The 22,594-nt window shown below is 28.9% G+C and overlaps 1 protein-coding gene across 1 annotated transcript in view; it reads left to right on the top strand.

Annotated features, from left to right (window-relative positions):
- Positions 1–22,594, top strand: part of LOC148301510 (zwei Ig domain protein zig-8-like) — a 334,565-nt gene that overhangs the window by 217,969 nt on the left and 94,002 nt on the right. The window lies entirely within an intron of this gene.

The following is a 22,594-nucleotide window of genomic DNA, read 5'->3' as shown; positions in this document are numbered from 1 at the left end:
TATTCCAAATAAAATGTGATGAGTAATTTTTCATTTTGATTTAAATGTCATTCACATTAAGATTAGGTTCAAATGATATTGGTTAATGAAGTAATAAAAATGATAAAAAGCTTCCTTACATCTCACCAATAGATGTCTCTAGTGAAGTTTTAGTGATTCACGAACAAGGTTTCTAAATTGGTTCATGTATAAAGAACTTCCAAGAATTTGAGTAGTGTGGTTGTCAATAATGGGTAGAATTGGTGAATGTTACACGTGTGTAAAGTGATCACTTAAACCAGCCGATGACGGTCGTCAGCCCCGTAAATGCCCAGACTTTCATTATCTTCTTCATCTTTGATGAGATGTCAAAAATAATATGAAAATAACTCCTGTAATTGGAGATAATCCAGATTTTGTGAACAAGTATTTGGACACACTAAAAATGTTGTAAATAAATTATCTGGTCAAATTATAAGCTTAAATAATAAAAATTAAAATGGTATTTTCTGGCGTTTCTCATGTGTGTGATTATAATCCAGGATTCGGACCTCACATACTAATATAAGAGTTTCTGCTTGATAAAAAACTTCTTTACATCTCACCAATAGATGTCTCTAGTGAAGTTCTAGTGATTCACTAACAAGGTTTCTAAATTGGTTCATGTATAAAGAACTTCCAAGAATTTGAGTAGTGTGGTTGTCAATAATGGGTAGAATTGGTGAATGTTACACGTGTATAAAGTGATCACTTTAACCAGCAGATGACGGTCGTCAGCCCCGTAAATGCCCAGACTTTCATATTCTTCTTCATCTTTGATGAGATGTCAAAAATAATATGATAAAAATGATTAAAAAAACCTTTTATTTCGTGGAATATTTTGATGATTAATAAAAAATACTTGTTTAAGACCAATTCTTTGTTAATAATGTAAACACGACTTATTTTAATTCATATTTTTTTTATGTTTGTATTTTTATCTGTTGACAATATTTGTCATTCCCAATTCAAGTTGTGTTTAAATTTATGAAATAGTATCTCCACTAAAATCAAACGATGATTTTTTTGAGTCTATTAAATTGTGTTTTATTGTTAAAAACATTTAAAAATCTCATTTGTGAGAATTGTTTTAAAATTTTGTTGAATAATCAGTTTTTATTAAAAAAAATGAACGTTAATATTTTGTGTTACAAATATTATATGAGAGGCAAGTAACTACTTGAACAAATATTTAAAAACAAAACGCTATTATTCTGATTTATTCGATATATTAAATCGATAAATCGTCAACTACGTTGTTATAAATCACATTTCAATTTTACCATTGATTTTTTTTTGTAAAAATCCATCAATATATAATACCCTTAGCACCACTTAAAGGGCATAAGATAGAAGAATAGAAATAGACAAGTTTATTATTGGTTGCTAATTAATAATTATTTAAGTTCCTTTCGTATCCCTTAAAACCCGACTGGAATATCATAATATAAAACAGCGACGGAGTTTCAGGAACATCAAACTTCACGGATATTTTCAGTTTCATGAAATATTCAACAGAAGTGTCAATATCTCCTTAGGGCGTAAAATTTTCCTCGCGTTTAATGTTTACTTTTTGTTATTAGATTGTCCTTTCACTCTTAACCCTTTAGATTGTTTCGTTTTTTTAAATATAAATATAAAACACTTGATTAATACCACTTTTTTAGTTAATTTATGTAAAGATGACTTGTTTTGAGAAGTACAGATGTTCTCATTCACATGTGAAAATAAAACTTAGTTTTAGTATGTTAATGAGAGCATTTCTAGTTTTTGAAACTAGTCTAGTTTATTTAAAAAAATAAACTCTTATTTAATACCAATATTTGTGGTATTATTCAAGTGCTTAATTTAAAACACATATGACTAGTTTCTAAAACTACAGATGTTTTTATTTACAAGTGATTACAAAAACTTGAATGAAGTCGAGTGCAGTGGAATAAAACTCAAAAAGTGGTATTTTACAAAAGCTTATTTTTTTAATGTTATCGACGTATCATTCCACAGAGTGAATGCCAAATCGAAAAACAATAAATTCGAGTTTACATTGAATTGAATTCAAATACAATTTTTTTGTATTAAAATATTCTATTATATCAATATATAATACAAATTTTATTTTATTAACCCTTTAAGTACTAGCAAGTTTAAGTATGGCTCTTCTCGATAGTCCGTAACATTTTAAGAAAAGTAAAACCTTACTTCTTTTTTGCAAATACTCGTTTATTAAAAGGATAGAATATGAAGACCAAAGAAGACCATTTAATATGTACATAAGTGATCCATATTTTCAATTCCTATATAAAGTGCTTTATAGTCTAGAAGTAAGCACAAAATGAGCGCGTTTACACGCTAATTTTATATAGGTGGCTTGACGAGTACGGCTTGACAGTGAGTAAACATGCTTAAGGAAAAGAACCGTTAAGACGGATAACCCATAAAAGCATTCACAAATATATGTTTCACGTGTTTTTATGTATGCCACATGTTTCGACGTTCCCATCGATGAAAAATAAATAACTGTTTTTACTCCCTTCTCATTTTTCAGCGCACCGAGGACACAACTTTCAAATTTAAGCATTTTTTGTTTCTTTAGAACATTTCGAGTGTGTCCAAATACTTATTCACAAAATCTGGATTATCTTCAATAACATATTTTCTGGCGTTTCTCATGTGTGTCATTATAATCCAGCATTCTGACCTCACATACTAATAAAAAAGTTTCTGCTCAATAAAAAGCTCCTTTTCATCTCACCAATAGATGTCTCTAGTGAAGTTCTAGTGATTCAAGAATAATGTTTCAAAATTGGTTCATATATATAGAACTTCCAAGAAATTCAGTAGTGTGGTTGTCGAAAATGGGTAGAATTGGTGAATGTAACACGTGTGTAAAGTGATCACTTAAACCAGCCGATGACGGTCGTCAGCCCCGTAAATGCCCAGACTTTCATATTCTTCTTCATCTTTGATGAGATGTTAAAAACTAATATTTTGTGTTTTACTAACGAGGCTCGATGATGTAGTCGGATGATAGTTTAAAAGGGTTAAAAGCTGAATAAAAAAATTAAGAAAAGCGATATTTATTTTTCAAGGGTAGTAAACTGAAGCGAAATGGTTAAGAACGCTTTAATATTTAGTACCTTTTTGTCATTATATATCTTTAACGACAAAACTACACTCTTTAAAAAAATGTTTAATATCCTTTTAACAGTGTCTGCGTTCTGAAAAAGATGTAAAAATTTAAACACTTTATACATATGTATACACACAAATAATTATAATAAAAAAATAATTATTATAATTTTTTACGATTTATATGGCCATATTGCTAAAAATACTACCTCAAAGGCGCTTTCTATTTATTACGAAATACTTTCTGTATGTGTTTCAATTATTACAATTACTGTGACTGGTATAAATGTGCTTTTCCTTCAAATAATGGTACTGACATCTTTACGAATGTAAAATAATGAAGGCATAAATGAAGAGTACTTTAAAAATTGTTCTTTTTCTCTGATTAAAATAACTGGAAGGCAATTTTTAACACACTAAACTGACCCTTGAAATAATTAAAAAGAGTATTTTTAATAAGCTGACTAACCTAACTGTCGTAGGACGGGATAGCAGGGTATAAAAAGTAGGTTAAATTCATCAAAATACTATACAACCCGAATAAAATGCAAGAATTCCAAGAATCGTAGTATTTAAAGACATAAATCAATTCCGTAGGGGGTGCCTAATACATTTGGCTAAGGACTTATATACTACGACAACATAAACAAGGCCCTCATGATGTTACACCGACACTGTAGTTTGAGTGGTATAGTTGGTTCAGGACATATACCACACTTGGGGTGAGCTAATAAAGCATAGAGTGGCAAGCTTCCGATTGAGACTGATGAAGAGCGTCAACCTTATCATAAAACTGATTGTGGAGCACAAATGGGTACTGAACATATGGCAGATCTGAATTCTGGAGAGATGTTGTGAGCGATCTGATCTTCTCACATTATCTCTCCACAATTTTTGCTGTTTTAAAATGTAATTTTTTTTATCATTAATTGTATGCATTTATTTAAATCACAATTTTAAAAATATTTTTAAAAAAAATTCAGAGACCCACCAAGCCACCTTGTGTGTTTTGTCGGTGAAGTTCTTTTTTTATTTTTTTTATTGGTTTTTTTAATCATTTTAACCTAAAATACAATATACACAAAAAAAGGTGTAAATTATTTATCATTTTTTTATTTATTTCTTTAGTATTCTGATATTCACTATATATTTACTATTTCACGCATTGCTTTGTCAAGCTAGATTTTTTTTTTGTTATATGGTAAATGTTTGTACATGTACAAGTTTTAATATATATCTGTATTTATATTTAATATTCTCATAACATATTTGCCTTTATTTGATTAAAATACTTTACGTTAATAAAAAAAATGTTTTGATGTTTTACAGCTTAATTTGTATTTAATTTTGCTGATACTGTTTCGTGTTATCGAATAAATGAAATACAATACCGTCTCTAATGGATTGATAAATCAAACAACGATATTTCTTATTTTATTTCACAGATTCGAGTTTTTATAAAATATTTTCCAGAGAATGAAAAATCCTCGTCATTTAATTCATGAAAATAATACGTAAGAATATTTAACTTTATTTTTTTATTTACTGTTTGGTGATATTCCACCCGTGTCTAGCCATAAAATATATCAGTGAAATTTCATCGACAATATTTGACGAGTTTGAAAAACATATTATCGTATCTATGACCTGTGGATATTAGATTTCACCCCTATTTATTTTATTATGCCACCCTTTCGGAAGGCCGAGTAATTGTCACCTGCCCTGGAATGTTAACTGTCAGTAGCTGTACCTTCCCTTAACTAATAGTACCGCCTACTCTTAACACAATATGTCGCCACACCCTTAAACGCTTCTCTTATTTGAAATTCCCCTGGCGTGTTATCATCATTATGAGTTGCCAAATTTAATAATGTTGCAAGAGATTTTATTGCCTTGTATAAAATATTTAACAATGAACAAGATTCAACGCTCCTTCCCTTAATTAAAAAGAAACTCCGAGAGCACATTTTTTAATACATAAATGAAAATTGCTCATAACGTGGTAATATTAAACATGGTTATGTATTATAATTTAACCATCTTGCGCTTCCTTTCATCTTAATATTGGAATTTCGAAAAAATGGAAAGTACGTTAGAAATTGAAAATTGTTTCGTTAGTAAATAGAGATAAATTTAATCTAAATATGGCCTTGCTGGAATCAAAGACAACTGAATGCATTCTTAATACAATCCCTCAGACAAAAGTGCGGTAAAACAATGTATTATGTACAAACTGCGATAAAAGGCAAGAACGCAAGGCTGAGGTAGAAAGAATAAAAGGCTTAACAACTCTATTTTGAAAAAAATGTCTTCTACCCTTCTATATTTATGTATCGCCTCATCCATTGCCTTGAAAATTATTCTGACTTGTGACTTGTGCTTTTTCAAACACTTGAAATAGTTGATGATGCCAAGTTTTTCTGGGTCTTCTTCTGCACACTAACTTATTTACATAATTAATTAATATTTCAAAATAAACTAAAGCCCACGAGTTTTAAATTAATCTTTGTAACCACTCTTCTAAACATTCATCGTTCACTTTGTGTAATACATGATGATGTTATCACGAATTAATGTCTTTTAAAGTGGTATTAGACAAAGTGAACGATGGATGATAAGGAAAGTATTATATTATCATACCACAAAGTTAACAACGCTTCTAAAATACTAAATATAACATTTATTAAAATATTTTATTTTGTTTATAAAATATTATAAAAATATACTCACGGAAAATTTTCCAATCGTCAGGAAAAATATTTCTTCTTAGTCTTAGAAACTTATTCATATGTACATTTATGTAAAATAAATTAGAAGTACATGTTATAAGTTAAAAAAAATATATATAAATATTAAAAAAATTTAATATCCACATAAATTTGGCCACCCTTAAATCTTACATATAATGAACAGAACATATATATATATATAAATATATATATATATATATATATATATATATATATATATATATATATATATATATATATATATATATATATATATATATATATATATATATATATATATATATATATATATATATATATATATATATATATATATATATATATATATATATATATATATATATATATATATATATATATATATATATATATATATATATAAATATATATATATATATATATTTATATATATATATATATATATATATATATATATATATATATATATATATATATATATATATATATATATATATATATATATATATATATATATATATATATATATATATATATATATATATATATATATATATATATATATATATATATATATATATATATATATATATATATATATATATATATATATATATATATATATATATATATATATATATATATATATATATATATATATATGTATATATATATTTATATATATATATATATATATATATATATATATATATATATATATATATATATATATATATATATATATATATATATATATATATATATATATATATATATATATATATTTATATATTTTTTTTTAAACATACACATTTCAAAAATAAGAGTGTTACTTGAATTCCAGATATTTATATATATACATATTTATATAGATATGCATGCAAAATATTATAAATCGAACACTCGAGGTCAACAACATGACCAAATGTACGACAGCAGAATTTCTCAAGTTGTATGTTTGTAAGTCTGTATGTCTTTATGTGTATATGTGTCTACGTGCCTAAAGATAAAGCATAGTTTTGTCATAACACAGAGCTGGAATTAATTCCGAAGAGCTTTGTTCTGGGGCAGAACAATTATTGTTCTAGAATTGTCGGGAGAAGAATGAATGTTCGTGCATATATTATCAAGGAATGATTATGCCAGAGAAATATGTTGGTCACAAAACGAGATGCTTCTAGCAATCTGTATATGGGTTAACCTCCTTTTCGTCCATATGAAAATTCATTTTTTTTTAGTTGAAAATAACGTTTAATTAAAAATACAAAATACAATTGTATTTTTTTCTTCTTCTTAAATCCTAATCCGCACCCGATAGCACATCGGCAACTACGTCATTTAAAAGCAGGTTATCTTGGACGTTAACGCAAGGAGGAATGATGATCAGTCCTCCGCTTCAGGTACCAGTCCAAGATAATATTGAATAAATATTTTTCAAGGCTATGGAACCTCCAGTACGGTAGCCGAGCGTGCTGACCATAACATTATGAGGGCGAAGAAGTTTGTTTTTGAAATAACTATATTCTCATTTTACCTAAATTTTAATGTCACTAAGCTGTGAAGTTAAAAATAATTAGGGTCTTGTTACAAATATTAATCATGTTACATTTTTCTTATTTTACATATTTCGTGTTGTAAAACTATATATGGTATGTTGTGAATCGTACCAATCTACCTACTATGTCATGAGATTAATCAAATATCTAGAAGTTCCAAAATTTTGAGTAGTGAAGGCATCTATCATAGGAAGAATAGTAGATATTGCACGTGAGTGTTTTTTTTCTTCTTCTAACCCTTATCCGCACTCGATGGTGCATAGGGCAAGGCCTCATATAAACGCAGGGTTATCTTGATTGTCAACACATGAAGCAAAGGTAATCAGCCCTTCCCTTCAGGTACCAGTCCAGGGTAATATTAAATAAATATTCTAGTTTAAAATCACTTAAATTTCATAACACAAAACAAATTTAAATACTTAAAAATTAAAAATAAAATTACATTTCTTCAAAACAAATTAAAAATAGTTAATTTTTAAATCACTAAAATGCTTATTATTACTGACAAATTTAAATCACAATTTTACAGAAAAATTTCATTTTAGATAAACGTTAATTAATAATCTACTGTTTCAAAATACGTCACCATTATTATCTTTGTTTCTTTTTACAAAAAAACTTATTCCTAAACCCCCTCCTTTCCCTATATTTACTAACCTTTATATACCCCTAAATATATATATATTTTTTAGTTTTAAGTTTTCTAAACTAGTCCTTTACATAGATGAAATTCATTAAGTTGTATATTAACTAACTAACCATCACGCCACTTCTCCGCAGGGGTAGGCAGAGAGAATAGAGCGCCACACCACTATGTCCTTGCAAACATTCTTCGCCTCTTCCACGTTCATGCATCTCCTCATACATACCCGCCGATTGTTACGACTCCTAACCTGACCACTTTCAAGTATGTTTTTCTGGGTCTTCCTCTGCTTCTTTTCCCACTAACATTCGCCTCATAAATTTATTTTACCGTTCTTTCCTCACTCATTCGTTCCACATGTCCAAACCATCTCAACACACCTTTCTTAATTTTATCGATAATGCTTATCTCAGCTTTGCATTCCTTCCTTATTTCACTATTCGCACATATATCATACATCGTTTTGTCGCACATTCTTCTGAGAGATCGCATTTCGACTGCATTCAGTCTACTTTCATCCTTCTTTTGCCAACTCCATGTTTCACTTCCCTACATTAGAGTTGGGACCAGGACTCCGTTGTGCACTGCCAGTTTAGCTTCCGCTGATGGGTTTTTATTTGCTATAACTGATTTCAGTGCACCATTCACTTTGTTCCCAGCATTCACTCTCCTTTCTATGTCTTTATCAATCTTTCCATCCCTAGAAAACATACTACCCAAATACACGAAATCATCTGCCTGTTCCAAAAAAAAAAGTTGAAAGTTGTATATTCAAGTGTTTAATTTAAAAATAAGAAAATCAACATGTCTTCCACAAAGTTAATGTCAATTCAATAAAAAACACAATTTAAACATTAAAAATCAATTATGTAAAGTCATTTTGGTGGTATTTTAATAAATTTGTTTTGAACATATCGCTCACTCCTTTCAAGAACGTCATAAATCAAAATTCGTCAATTTTCAGTTGTGCATGTTTTCGGAATGTCCAGAAAATATACTATATCCCAGCAAAAGAGGCATATTTTTAACTTAATATTTACCCGCTACAGGGCAAAAAATGTTGTTTTTGCATTTTTAAGAAAATGTATTGTTTAATTATTTTCTTAAATAAACTTAATATTTTTCAAATGGAGAAAAAACCTTCAAGTTTTACCTAAAAAGATCTGTTGCACAGAAAAAAGTTTAATAAGTGGCTTGATATTTATTTTTAATACATTGTGTTATATTTTCACACTTTAAAAACGATTTCCTGAAAAATCAAGTTTTTTGATTTATGACGTTCTTGAAAGGAGTGAGCGATATACGATAGAATCACTCTTTTCTATAACCATTTCCGCTTAAACGCACATCATGATTCGTTTGTGGGCAAGGATTTACGATGGCTATTAATACGTACGAATAGTTTTTTAATGTGACCAAATTGTTCAAATGCTGAATTTCATCCACTTGGGAATAATTCGTATCAACATTTTTATTGATATCTCACGATTCACTGTGACATTTATTGGAATATGTTACTCTGGTTATTTACAGCACTCAGAAATTGTTATTGGCTTGCTAAAGTAGTGGAAATTGTCAAATACTTGAAAGCGGCCGAGTCAGGAGTCGTGATAATCGTCGGGTATGTATGAGGAGATGCATGAATGTAGAAGAGGCGACGAATGTTTTCAAAGACAGAGTGGTGTGGCGTTCGATTCTCTCTGCCTACCGATGGTTAGTTAGTAAGTTTAGCTCTCAATCAAGGGATGTTGGTAAATGTTACACAGTTTATAAGATGATCATTCAAATCTGCCTATAAAAGGTCGTTGACACTGTAAATGATTTTAAATGACTTTTTTTATTTGTGTTTGTCTGCCTCCGTAGTGTAATGGTCAGCACGCTCGGCTACCATTCTGGAGGACCCGGGTTCGATTCCCAGGGGGGTAAGAATAAATATGAGTGATTTTTTCACTGGAATATTTATTCAATATTACCCTGGACTGGTACTTGAAGCGGAGGGCTGATCACCTTTCCTTCATGTGTAAACGATCAAGATAACACTGCGTTTATATGACGCAGTGCCCTATGTACCATTGAGGTGCGGATAAGGGTTTTATTATTATTATTATTATTATATGTATTTGTATTGAGATATAATTTTTTTTATTTACTTAAACGCACGATGAATAAATCATGTAAGGAATATGAATAATCAATGACGACTTTTTACTCTTTTAACCCTCATTTAAACATGATGGTGCATAAGGTACTGCATTATATATGGGCAGAGTTATCTAGATTGTTAAATTGTGAAAGTGATCAGTTTTAAATGCTGGTATTAGTCCATGGTTAAATTAAGCAAATATTAGTGTGATAATTCACTAATTTTGTCCCTCCCTTGTAATTGGACCCGGATCTTCAACACGGTACCCAAAGGCACTTACCACTACGTTAATTGATGATACGCTTTCGCCTTATTATCAATATCAGTCAAACATAAATTTAATGTAATGAATAATAAATAATAATTAGTGATAGTGAAAAATTTCAAGGATTTCAAGAAAACTTTGAATGACGCAGACCCCCAGGCAGACCTCCACAAAGGTGGAAAGATAGCTGGAAGTCAACATCCCAAGAGCGATATACGGAGGCACAAACAGATCCATAGAATCTAAAAAAATAAAAAGAAGAAGAATAACAATTTTAATTAAAAAAAGATAATAAATAATATAATGTATAGTAATTGATTAGTTATACGTTGCACAAAATAAATACTAATAAAAATCAGTAATAAATAATCAAAAGTACTTTCACTTTATTTTTTTAAACAGTAATAAATAATGATATTGTGTACATAAATCACTCCACACTAATAACCAAAGTATAATGACGTTGAAGTCATGTAGCAAAAAGCTCGAACGGTAAAAATACACAACACGAATGGCAGTAGTTACGCAATATGTAATGTACGTACATTAGCAGTAACATCAAATTACCGTTACGGGTTGCTGAAAAATTAACGTGTCAAGCTCGCGCTACTTCTCCGGAGGCAGTTTGGCACACGTGTCGACGTCAAATGTTATTCGCAAACATTTTATGATGGAGGGTGTTTGGAGTTAAAAGTTTGTTGGCGCACACGATCGATGGCGGGGTAAAAATAACGATTAATCGTTGGCGAGAGAATCGCGAAAGTTTGGCGAAATCAAGAATATGTAAGGAAGGTAATCGCTTACTGAATGTCGTTGATTTGGACCAATATTTTGTAAGCGCTAAAGTGTTTTTTTTATATACTGGGATCACCGACTTCTTTACCGCAATGCAATAATTAGCATGTGATTATTTTGATCATTCGGATTATGATATAAATATTTAATGACCTTTAATATTTATGCATCTATTTTTTTTAAATGGTGTTTTTATTATTTACACAAATATTTCAAATTCATACTTTTTCTGTGAGCCTAAGTGGCCCATTTTTAAAAATAGCTATCAAATTGTGGTAGAGTGGGTTCGAACCGAGAAACTCGGACTTAACACGGGACCACAACCCTCTCTGCACGCAAATGTTTAAAAGGAACCTCATTTAATCGATTCAATGTTAACGACTCATTTGATCGATAACTGAGGTAAAAATAGCGATTAATCGTTGACTAGCGAGAATCGAAAAAAATCGGTGAAATCGATAACTACTGTAAATAAGAAAGGTATTCGCTTTGATTTTACCCAATATTTTGTAAGAGCGAAATTATATTGCTTATACTGGGATCGCTGACACTTTCTACCGCAATGCAATAATTGTTTATAATTTTTAACTATTTCACTCAGTACGATGTAAATATGTCTTAAACTTAAAATATTGTATCTTCTTTCACTTGACCTTGTCTGCAATTGAATGGTTCAAGAGGTATCATTTTAATCGAATCTGTGTTGGCTTCATCGTTGGTTATATAAATGCAAAGTGATTGTTCATGGTCTCGGGATACATGAATTTCGCTTAAGAACATATTTGATGGAATACTGAAGTTTTGATACCTTCATTTACGTTATTTTTTATGCACGTGTGGAAAGATTTTTTAAGTATGTATACTGATGTTTAAAAAGTGATACAAAGAATTGATAAAAGGCTAATTTAACCATTTTCGATCACATTAAGAACGGTATGATATGTGAATCAATGAGTAAAGAAAGAACAGTAAATCAAACTTAGGAAGCAAATGTAGTAAAAAAAAACGTGGAAAACTTGGCATAATCAAGTATTTCAAATTCTTGATAGTTGTCTGTTTGGAATGTCGGAATAATCGGCGGGTATGTATGGGGAGATGCATGAATATGGAAGAGGCTTAGATTTTATGCAAAGACTGATTGGTGTGGCGTTATATTCTCTCTGCCTACCCCTGCGGAGAAGTGGTATATTGAATGGCTAGTTAAATAGTTATTTATTAAATTTTTACCATAAAAAATGTATCATTTGATACATAAAATATAAATTGTACATATATATATCACGTTTTATTGATATTTTACATTAAACAAGTACACTTTTGTTAAATATTTTTACAAAGATTTATAAATTCACCAGTAAGTGAAAATTAATTATCCTTTGACATGAATAGAAAGGTCAAAATAACGTTTAATTTAAAGGTTTTCAACACAGTAGATTTTTATTGACTCTAACGTTTCAGCAAACCATTAAGTACCCACGTTACGAAAGCTCCGGTTCTTAAAATGTTTGTACCGTAAATCTACCTTCATATTTCAAAAATATTTAATAAATTTTATAATTAATCTTAAAAATGGACGCTGCAATATGATTCAAAGCGTCATGTTAGTCGACCAAATTTTAAACTATAAAAATAATAGAGTTTTTGCTAAATACGAAAAGCTTACACAAAACAATATATAATGGCGTGAAGTTGCATATTAAGGAACGTATTATTTATTTCAAATGTATATAAGTTACAAAAATTTGAGCAGTGTGGTTGTCAAACATGGGTAGAATTGTATGTTAAAGTGATCAATTAAAACCAGCCTATGTCAGGTCGCAGGCCCTGTTAGAACCCAGACTTCTATATTTATGTACTCAGAAACCCCTGAAAACATGATCTGCAATTTTAATGCATCTTTGCATTCATGCAGCCTTTTTTTACAATATTACATTTTATAAAATATTAAGAAATAAAAAATACATAAATGTTTTATATAAACTTAATTTATCTTATTGATTCTGCTTTGTAAACCACTCATCAATAATCAGAATTCAAATTCATTATTATATTATTGTAATCCTATCCAATTTTATTTAAATTTTACTTTTAATTTTTTGACATCTCATCAAAGATGAAGAAGAATATGGAAGTCTGGGCATTTACGGGGCTGACGACCGTCATCGGCTGGTTTAAGTGATCACTTTACACACGTGTAACATTCACCAATTCTACCCATTATTGACGACCACACTACTCAAATTCTTGGAAGTTCTATATATATGAACCAGATTTTGTGAACAAGTATTTGGACACACTCAAAATGTTATAAATTTTACTTAAAAATTAAAATTAAAAAACAAATATTACTAAGCTTTACATACGGTGTTTAAAAAGGTGATAAGCAACAAATCATAAGAAAAGTATTTATCAAGATAAATAAAATAAAATAACTGTAAATTTATGTCTAAAAAAAACTTTAAACCGTAATTGAAAATAGGCACTTATTCTCAAAATAAAATTCTCAAATACGGTCATCAGATACCATATTCAACAATTTGTAAAATATACGAAAATTGCGAAGAAATTGTAGGTTCAGTAATCGTTTATGTGAAATTAAATATGCGTGTGTTTTCTACTGAAGAAATTTTCAGATCTAACAATAACTAAGTTCTAAAATTCAGAAAAATGGTAAACTTATATTCATATGAACAATGTTTATATTATCATAAACATATTTTTACGAGGAGAAAACATAAACAAAAAATGTTAAATTGTTTCAATAAAAAGTTTGCTATTTTCAGATAAAATTCAATGGCAAAATAAATAAAATAAAAACGAAATTACGAAAATGTAGGATTTTTCGCTTTGAAAATTATAGAACGTTCTGATATGATGCCCGTAAATTTTATTTTCATTATATGTGAGAGGTTTTTTGTTTAATTCTGAACCCGCTCATAAACGAAAAAACAACACGATATTCAAGCAATTCTTTCACTGTGTGTTCTTCCTTTTTTATCCTGGTTTTTATTTTCAAATGAGCATATATAAACAAAACACCCATGTACAATTTTTCCGACGTTTTAGCGCGAAAGTAATATGTTCTCCTTTCAAATACGTGGGTTTTTTCCTTACCCTGAAACTGTGAAAATTAAAAAGTTTTCCCTTAGGTTTCTACCAATCACGCCAGTCTTGGACTTGAATAAATTGCCTGTTTTAACATGAACCAGGAAAATAAGCATAGATATTAAAAAGCTTTATGCTGAATCTTCAAACATTTCCTGCAGTAATACTAAGCCATATTAATATTTTTGAAAATATTTAGTAAAAAACTGACAAATTAACCAATCATCTCACCGTTTCTCCTCAGATATTTGAAAGTCAGTACAGGAATCGGAATCTAAAGAGATGCATAAGTGTGAAAGAGGCGTAAATTAGAGTTTTATTTTCTCTGATTACCCAAGCGGGAAAGTGACGTAATGGAGTGTTAGAAAGTAATTTTTTCACAATCCTCCAAATTATTTTTTCATTTTCATACATTCTGTTGAATTCATTTTCGTAAAATGATAATTAAAAAAATTGGCAAATAATTTATTAAATGTAAAAACCATTTTTTTACCACTTGGTTTAGGTATAAATATGATATTTTCCTATTATTCTTTGACATCTCATCAAAGATGAAGAAGAATATGGAAGTCTGGGCATTTACGGGGCTGACGACCGTCATAGGCTGGTTTAAGTGATCACCTTACGCACGTGTAACATTCACCAATTCTACCCATTATTGACATTTACACTACTAAAAATATTATATTTTGTTAACTTACTATTTTCTTATTGAATCGCGCTACTAACGAGTATTTGAGTAATTATAATTTTGTTTCAATTCAGGGGGCTAGGTGTTGATAGTTTATAGGTGTACCTTGTTGTAAGAAACTAATAACCTTGGGGGCTAGGTGTTGATAGCTTATAGGTGTACCTTGTTGTAAGAAACTAATTATACATACAAAAGAATCGTGATAAGATGCCAAGACACTAGATAAGACAACCTTCAAGCTTTGATTTATCACAAACGTGGCCTATTCAATAAATACGTAGATTGACGTCATAAAACAAAATAAACTTTATTACTTAAAGAAATTATATTTCTGGGTCCCCTTCAAAGTATTCATTTCCCCGATGCACACACTAATCTCAACGGTGTTTCCATTTTCCGAAACAGTCCCGGAACACTTATTTTCGATGTCCTAGTTTGGGCAACAAAAAAAGCCAGAAAGAGTGAGATCAGGTTAATAGATTGGGTGAGAAAAAACAATGATTGAGGATGGCCTATAATATTCGAGTTTTGAAATCTAAGTAAGCTGATGAAAACTGATGAAACGACAACGCTCCAGCCCATTCCGGTTTCAAAACTTGTAATTATTTGGCCAAACACTTGATCACTCTTCTTTCCCATCCACCCTTCTCACCTGAACATACTCCTCCGATTTCTTTTTGTTCCCCAAACTCAAAAGAAGATTGGAGACGTTCACGAGATTAAGAAAAATCCAACGAATACGCTGTGGGACATCACAAAAGAAGTGTTCTAGGACTATTTCCAAAAGAAGAAACACAGTTGGGATAAGCGTGTGTGTATCGCAGAACCTGAATGAAAGGGACCGAGACATATTACTTTTGAATAAAATATTTTTTTCTATGACATAATTCTACGAATTTATTGAACAGACCTTATGTTTTTGTTCAAACTTAATTTGGTAATGAACAAAATAATAACTTTCTTAGTTGATTTAGAAATCATTCTGTAGTTATATTAAATATCCATTTTAAACCATTGTTTTCTCCTTCTTTTTTACCATATTCGGTCCCTAGGTGGAGCAAATGGAGTCCATAAACTGTCTCTCCAGGCTTATTTCTCCCTTGCATCCTCCCAAGTCAGTTCCGTTTCCCAAAGTTCAGACGAGAACTGCCGACGATTTGTCGGCAGTGGTCGTCCTGGGCGACGCGACCTGATGCTTTGTAAAAGAGACATGCTTGATTAAGGCTCTCGAGAGGCATGTGAAGTTTTAGTTGCTATTCAATTCTAAAAAACGTACAATAATGGTTCTTTAAAAGTATAATATTTACTTGAAAATAAAATACCTTTAACATGCAAAAAAAATTCTTAATTAAAGAAAAAACTGTCAATCGTTTAAAATTTGGTATTATTTTAAATGTGGACTTGTTTTTCAGACACTTAAATTTTTAATTCCAAACAAGTCAGCACATGAAACGGTTTTGTTAATTAAGTTAGAATCGGCGAGAAGAGAGAAATCGAATTATTTTTCAGTCGAACAGATCCAAATTAAAAGCAGGGTCTCGCTGAAACACTCTTCTTTCATACCTGAAACTCGATTATTTTCATTGGATTAATTACAAAGCCCCTTGTAAAAGTTTTCTTTCAAGTCCTGACCAATTCTACGAACAATTAAGTTATTTTGCAAGGTGTTTTGCTGGTTTTTGTAAAAGGTGTTTTTGAAAACAATCTTTGAAATTTCCAAGTCTTGTATTTTTTGAATAATTTGCAATAATTTATTCACGGAATAAACAACTTAAATAATAGGTATAAATTTAAAGAATTACATTTCTTTCACTAATAAACTATTTTTTTTAAATGGAGTAGAATAGCGAAAATATTTTTATTATATATAAAAAGTTGAAATATCTAGCAAATTAACGAAATTACTATATTTAATTCTAGAAAAAAAAATAATAAAAATATTAACAACTAAAAAAATCATTTCTAATTGCTATTCTTAAAAACATTGATGGATACTAAATAAAAACGCTACAGTCAAAAAAGAAAACAAACATTGGTTTTGCAGACAGTAAGAAAGCGTCGTTTTTGATAAACCACTAACTACTACAAAAGTATTGCACTAACAAAATAAAGCTTCATTGTGTCTAATTTCACCCTTAACTCATTAAAATATATTTTAAAAAGATCATTGAGATTCGTTGATTTTATTTTCAAATAAGATGAAAGACATTATTCCTTTATGAGGAATGAAATTAATGGCTAAGGAAATCGGAATAGTTTTTCAGATGGTATAAAAGCGATTTTTTTTGCTGTTGATAAAATCACTTATTAGTACGTAAGTATTGAACTAACAAAATAAAGCCTAAAACAGTCTTACATCACCCTTCATTCGTAGAAAATACATTTTTAAAAGTTTTCAACAAATTGAGAATGCGTTTTCGAAACAAAAAATGACATAATCGGTTCATGAGAAATAAAATGAAGCAATTATTATTCGACATTTAAATAAAGATGAAGAAGAATGTGGAATGTTCTGCTCAATAAAAAGCTTCTTTTCATCTCATTAAAAGATGTCTCAAGTAAAGTTCTAATGATTCAAGAACACTGTTTTGAAATGGGTTCATATATACATATTTAGAACTTTCAAGAATTTGAGTAGTGTGGTTGTCAATATTGGGTGGAATTTGTGAATGTAACACGTGTGTAAAGTGATCACTTAAACCAGTCCATGACGTCAGCCCCGTAAATGCCCAGACTTCCATATTCTTCTTCATCTTTGATGACGAAAAAAATATGAAAAATACTCCTGTATTTGGAGATAATCCAGATTTGTGAACAAGTATTTGGACACACTTAAAATGTTGTAAATGAAACAAAAGCTAAGTGAATAGCCTATAATGTACACAAACCATGTAACAAGCTTTTATAATCTTACGTGTACGAGACCCTTACATAAATTTCATAAGTGCCTAGCTCAATCGTGTTTAAATGGCAATATAAATTTATTACAAAGTACTCCAAAAGTTGTGTATTCAATAGCAATTACGTTTATCGCAAGAATAATATTACAAAATGAGTAAAAACACCAAAAAATGTTTAACCTAAAATGTTAAGATAACATTATTCAAAGCGTATTCATAAAATACCCCTTTCAAATTTATGGCCCGAATACATGGAAATTCGGTACAATTTGTAAATTTATGTAACCAATTTACACGATTTTAGAGCGTTTATAAATATTCACGAATCTGTAAGCAACAAACGCAAAACACATTCATAACATTCAACCGCCACCTTTATATTTTGGTAACCTTACTTTCTGAAGATAATTTACTTTTATTCCGAGAAAAATAACGTCATAATTTTGTAGTGATACCAAAAAATGTATTTACCAACGTTTCTTAACATTTTTGGCGACTTTATTTTTTTATAAGCGTAGTTATTTTGACAAAGGTCTATCTAATACACACTCTGGCGTTAGTACGTTTTGTATATAGAAAGTAGAGTATTGCGTATTAGTTACCACGTTTGCTCATCATGCTGGAGATACCAGGTTCATCCCTAAAAGAGTGAAAAAAACTTATGAGTATTTTTAATTTTTATATTCAACAAATATAACCCTAGACCTGAAGCGCAAAACTGATCACCTCGCTTTTATAAAATTATCTGTAAACTTTATATTTCATCAATTTGATGCAGTAGCCTATGTACCATTGGGTACGAATGAGGGTTAAAAGAGTAGTTAAAAATAAAAGTTCAAACTTAGGAAAATATCAATCTTTTATTGTCAAAAAATGTTTATAGTGAGATAAATTATTTACTTTATAAAATTAAACAACTTTAATTTTATTTATTTTAATTTAATTTTTTAAAGTTTATAAAATGTGCCACAAAGTTTCTGTGAAAAACATTCAGGAATTGGTAAATTATAGGTATGTTAATCTACTGAAATTATACGAAATATCAGAAAAATAACTTGTTTTTGCGGAGAGGTCGAAAAGATGTTAGTTAATATGTTATATAACAGACCTTTATCAAATCATATAATAATTAATTTTTTGTAATTGCTTTTCTTTTAAGACGATAAAATATTTTGAAAGTATTTTTGTTAAAAGTATTCTGTTTCATTGCTGAAAAATAATTATTTTTAGCCTTCAAAAAAGTTTGTTTTCTTTTTTAATAAAACAACTCATGGCTGAATTAACTGTATAAAAGAAAACAAGAAAAATAACAGAACCATTTTTCTAGAATTTTGCCGTTTAAAGAATCTTATAAAATATTAAAGACTCTCAAGAAAAACCATCAAAATTTTTAATTGAATGGAATAATTCATTATGAATAATCATAAAAACAAAAAAAAAACAGATTACTAAAATAGCGCAAAACAAATTATTACAGGTTTTTTTTAATGAAAAATAACACATTAATATTTTACCTTTTTTATGATGAAGAGTAAAAATCAAAAGACCGATTGTTAATAAGAAAATAAGTGAAACATATTTGCGTGGAGCTTTAAGAAATTATATTATAGATTCTATTTTTTTTCTTAAAACAAGCACATTCTATCAATATACAAAAAATACCTAGTTTTATGCTTAAAAATGTGTAAAAACAGTTAAGTTTCAATGAAACTTTTTATTATTTTTAAATTTGACCTTAAACTTAAATATCATAGTTGAAAATAAAATAATAAAACACTTTTAAAAAACCATTTTTGAGTTTATTAATGTAAACACGACTAGTTTTGAGAACATAAAAATGTTTTCATGAGCAGATGAAAAAACAAATTGTCTGCAGTACATTTTTAACATGATGACTAGAATATCTGTAGTCTTCAAAACTACCAGTATTTATATTAATAAAGTCTAATATTTTAATTTAATTTAAAAATTTTAACCAATGAATAGTTCGGGCGCATAACCCATAAAAGCCTTGATTAAAACTATGTCAAATCAATACAGTTCAAAGTTTTCATAAAAGGACCTTACTCAACGTAGTGAAATGTGTAGAAGCTGTACAGTTGTTAAACACCTTTTTCCTTATTCGTCCAACTTACTCTGCGCTATTTTGACAACAACAGACTCTTAATAGAAAATTATATGAGTTGGCGTGAAACAAATTTCATATAATTTGAAAAAATATCAAATATGTTCATATAAAAATAACATATTACGACTGCGCAATATTGTTTCATAAATTGATAAATTCATTAAAATTCTGAAACAATATACAACCCAATTTCAGGTTTTTTTCAGGCAATAAATTTTTTAACTGATATGCGTGCTTTGAAAGCTAGGGTTAGAGTAATTATTACTTAATATCGCTCTCGGCATAAAAACCGCTATTATTAGAATAATCGACTCAAATGAAAACAACAAGAAACAAGTTATTTTGACAATATTAGATAATTACATTGTTAAATATAAACTTTGTAATTTGATCGTTTGAGCTTAAAGCTATTAGCTTCCAAATTGAAAGGGTAGAGAACATGAGAGTTCAATTAACAAATGTTCTTAAATGAGCTAAGCAAACGTCATTACGTGGTTGATTTATTATTGCTGAATAATTTTGGTATACAAATGAACGAATATTTTTATTTTATTTTACTGCACACATACATTAAAATATACACATGTAATTTACAATTTTAAGAATAAATTCATATTAATTAAGTGACAATTTATGACAAAAATAGTCTTGTAACATAAGAATTACTTTTTCCAAGAGATATCCAAAATTACATCATTTTTAATGTAAAAATTTCCAAATATTCTAATACTTTTATTTTTAACCGTTTTCACAAACTCTTTTAAAAACTAAATATTCCTTTTCCGATCCTTTTTATAAAATTTTCAATATCTTGAATACAAGTGTTTTGAATTTTTAATGGATGCTACTCTTTGAAAATAATGTTATAATTATAAAGGTAAAATATTTATATAACTATATAAAAAAAGGCAAAATAAAAATGATTGAAGAAAAAAGTGTATTTTTATGAAGTTTGAGGGCGGCTTAAGCAATGTTTTTGTTGGACAAATATTTTTTAAAACAAGAAAATTTAATTTATATTATGTGTTTATTGAATTGGCGTTTACATACTTTCTTGTTTTCTTCATACAACCTTGATCTATTACACAAAGTTCAAAGTTACTCTTTTTGAATCCGTATTTATCAGAATAATTACAATCCTTAAAAGCATATTTTTTGTCATTGTTATATATTTGGCTGAGTTTTATTATAAGACGTTATTTTAAAAAAAACCCGCAACTACAAAAAAAAACTTTTAGCATGTCTCATCACTGTAATCGGTTTCTGATGAATCGGTCAAGTTGGACTGTAATTTACTAGAAAATAAGATTTTTTTAACTGAATGAGGGTAGGACATTGGGAGTGAAAAACAGCCCCTAACCATTTTTATATTTTTTTAACTAAGAAATTTTGGAAACAAAACAAGAAAAGCAAATGTGATTTCGTCTTTTAAGTCCTTTAACTGTGAAATACGGAAAACACGATTTTTCAGTGATCTGAAAATGCGAATAAATTATCATTCCGAAAAAAAATCTTCAAACTTTCTACTTCAAAGAATTACAAACCCAAACTGAAATGCAAATGTATAAATATTGTACTATGGTATGAGTTCAAAGAAGTGTGGATATTTTCAATTATTTAAATTAGTTCCAGTGAAATTGTTTAAGTAAATGTTTTAACAGTTGACAGTTTAAAATACTCGACGCGTTTTTTTACGATTTAAAAGATAAGTGGTCAGGATAAAATACAAAATTTTGGACAGCAGCGAGTTTAACCACTCGTTAAGCATAAATAATTCTTAAAACGTGGCCTTGCTTATCCGAAACAGTCAAGATTTTTGTGAAATTCCGAACAGATTTATTGTAATTTCAGTTATTAAAAATTCTAAAAGATGGCGTGCTTCCAGGCAATAATTTTCATGAATATTCAGAGAAGAAAAAAGTTAAAAGTGAAAAATAAAAATGTTTTTAAAAGAATTGTATACAAACCACTTCGAATATATGTATGTTGTTCTTAAAGGTAGGGGGGAATTCCCTTTTCATTCAACATTATTTTTTTTTAGATTTTTTTCCTCTAAAATTTGGCATCTCATTAGTTTTTTTTTTTAAATATTTTAGGATTTGTTTATTACTTTTAGAAAATAAATAATGTATATAACGTCAACCATTATTTGTTATCTAAAATAATTAAACACTTGACATAAAAAAAAATCATTTGGTCAGATAAGTTATGTTTACCTTTTGCTCTGAAAATATATTGTTATTAACCATTTGATTAAAAAGAGACTAAAAACATTGTAAAATTTAACTTGTTCACTAATCTGGAATATCTCTAATTATATGAGTTATTTTTCATATTATTTTTTGACATCTCATCAAAGATGAAGAAGAATATGGAAGTCTGGGCATTTAATTTGATTACAATCCGAGATTTGGACCTCAAATACTAATAAAAGAGTTTCTGCTAAGTAAAAATCTTCTTTTCATCTCACCAATAGATGTCTCTAGTAAAAT

This window comes from Brachycentrus maculatus, unplaced genomic scaffold (assembly GCF_059751285.1).
Source record: "Brachycentrus maculatus isolate JH-2025_06_01 unplaced genomic scaffold, ASM5975128v1 h1tg000554l, whole genome shotgun sequence".
In the NCBI taxonomy this organism is placed as follows: Eukaryota; Metazoa; Arthropoda; class Insecta; order Trichoptera; family Brachycentridae; genus Brachycentrus; species Brachycentrus maculatus.
The sequence above is the reverse complement of the archived record's forward strand: the minus strand, read 5'-3'. Positions and strand labels throughout refer to the sequence as shown.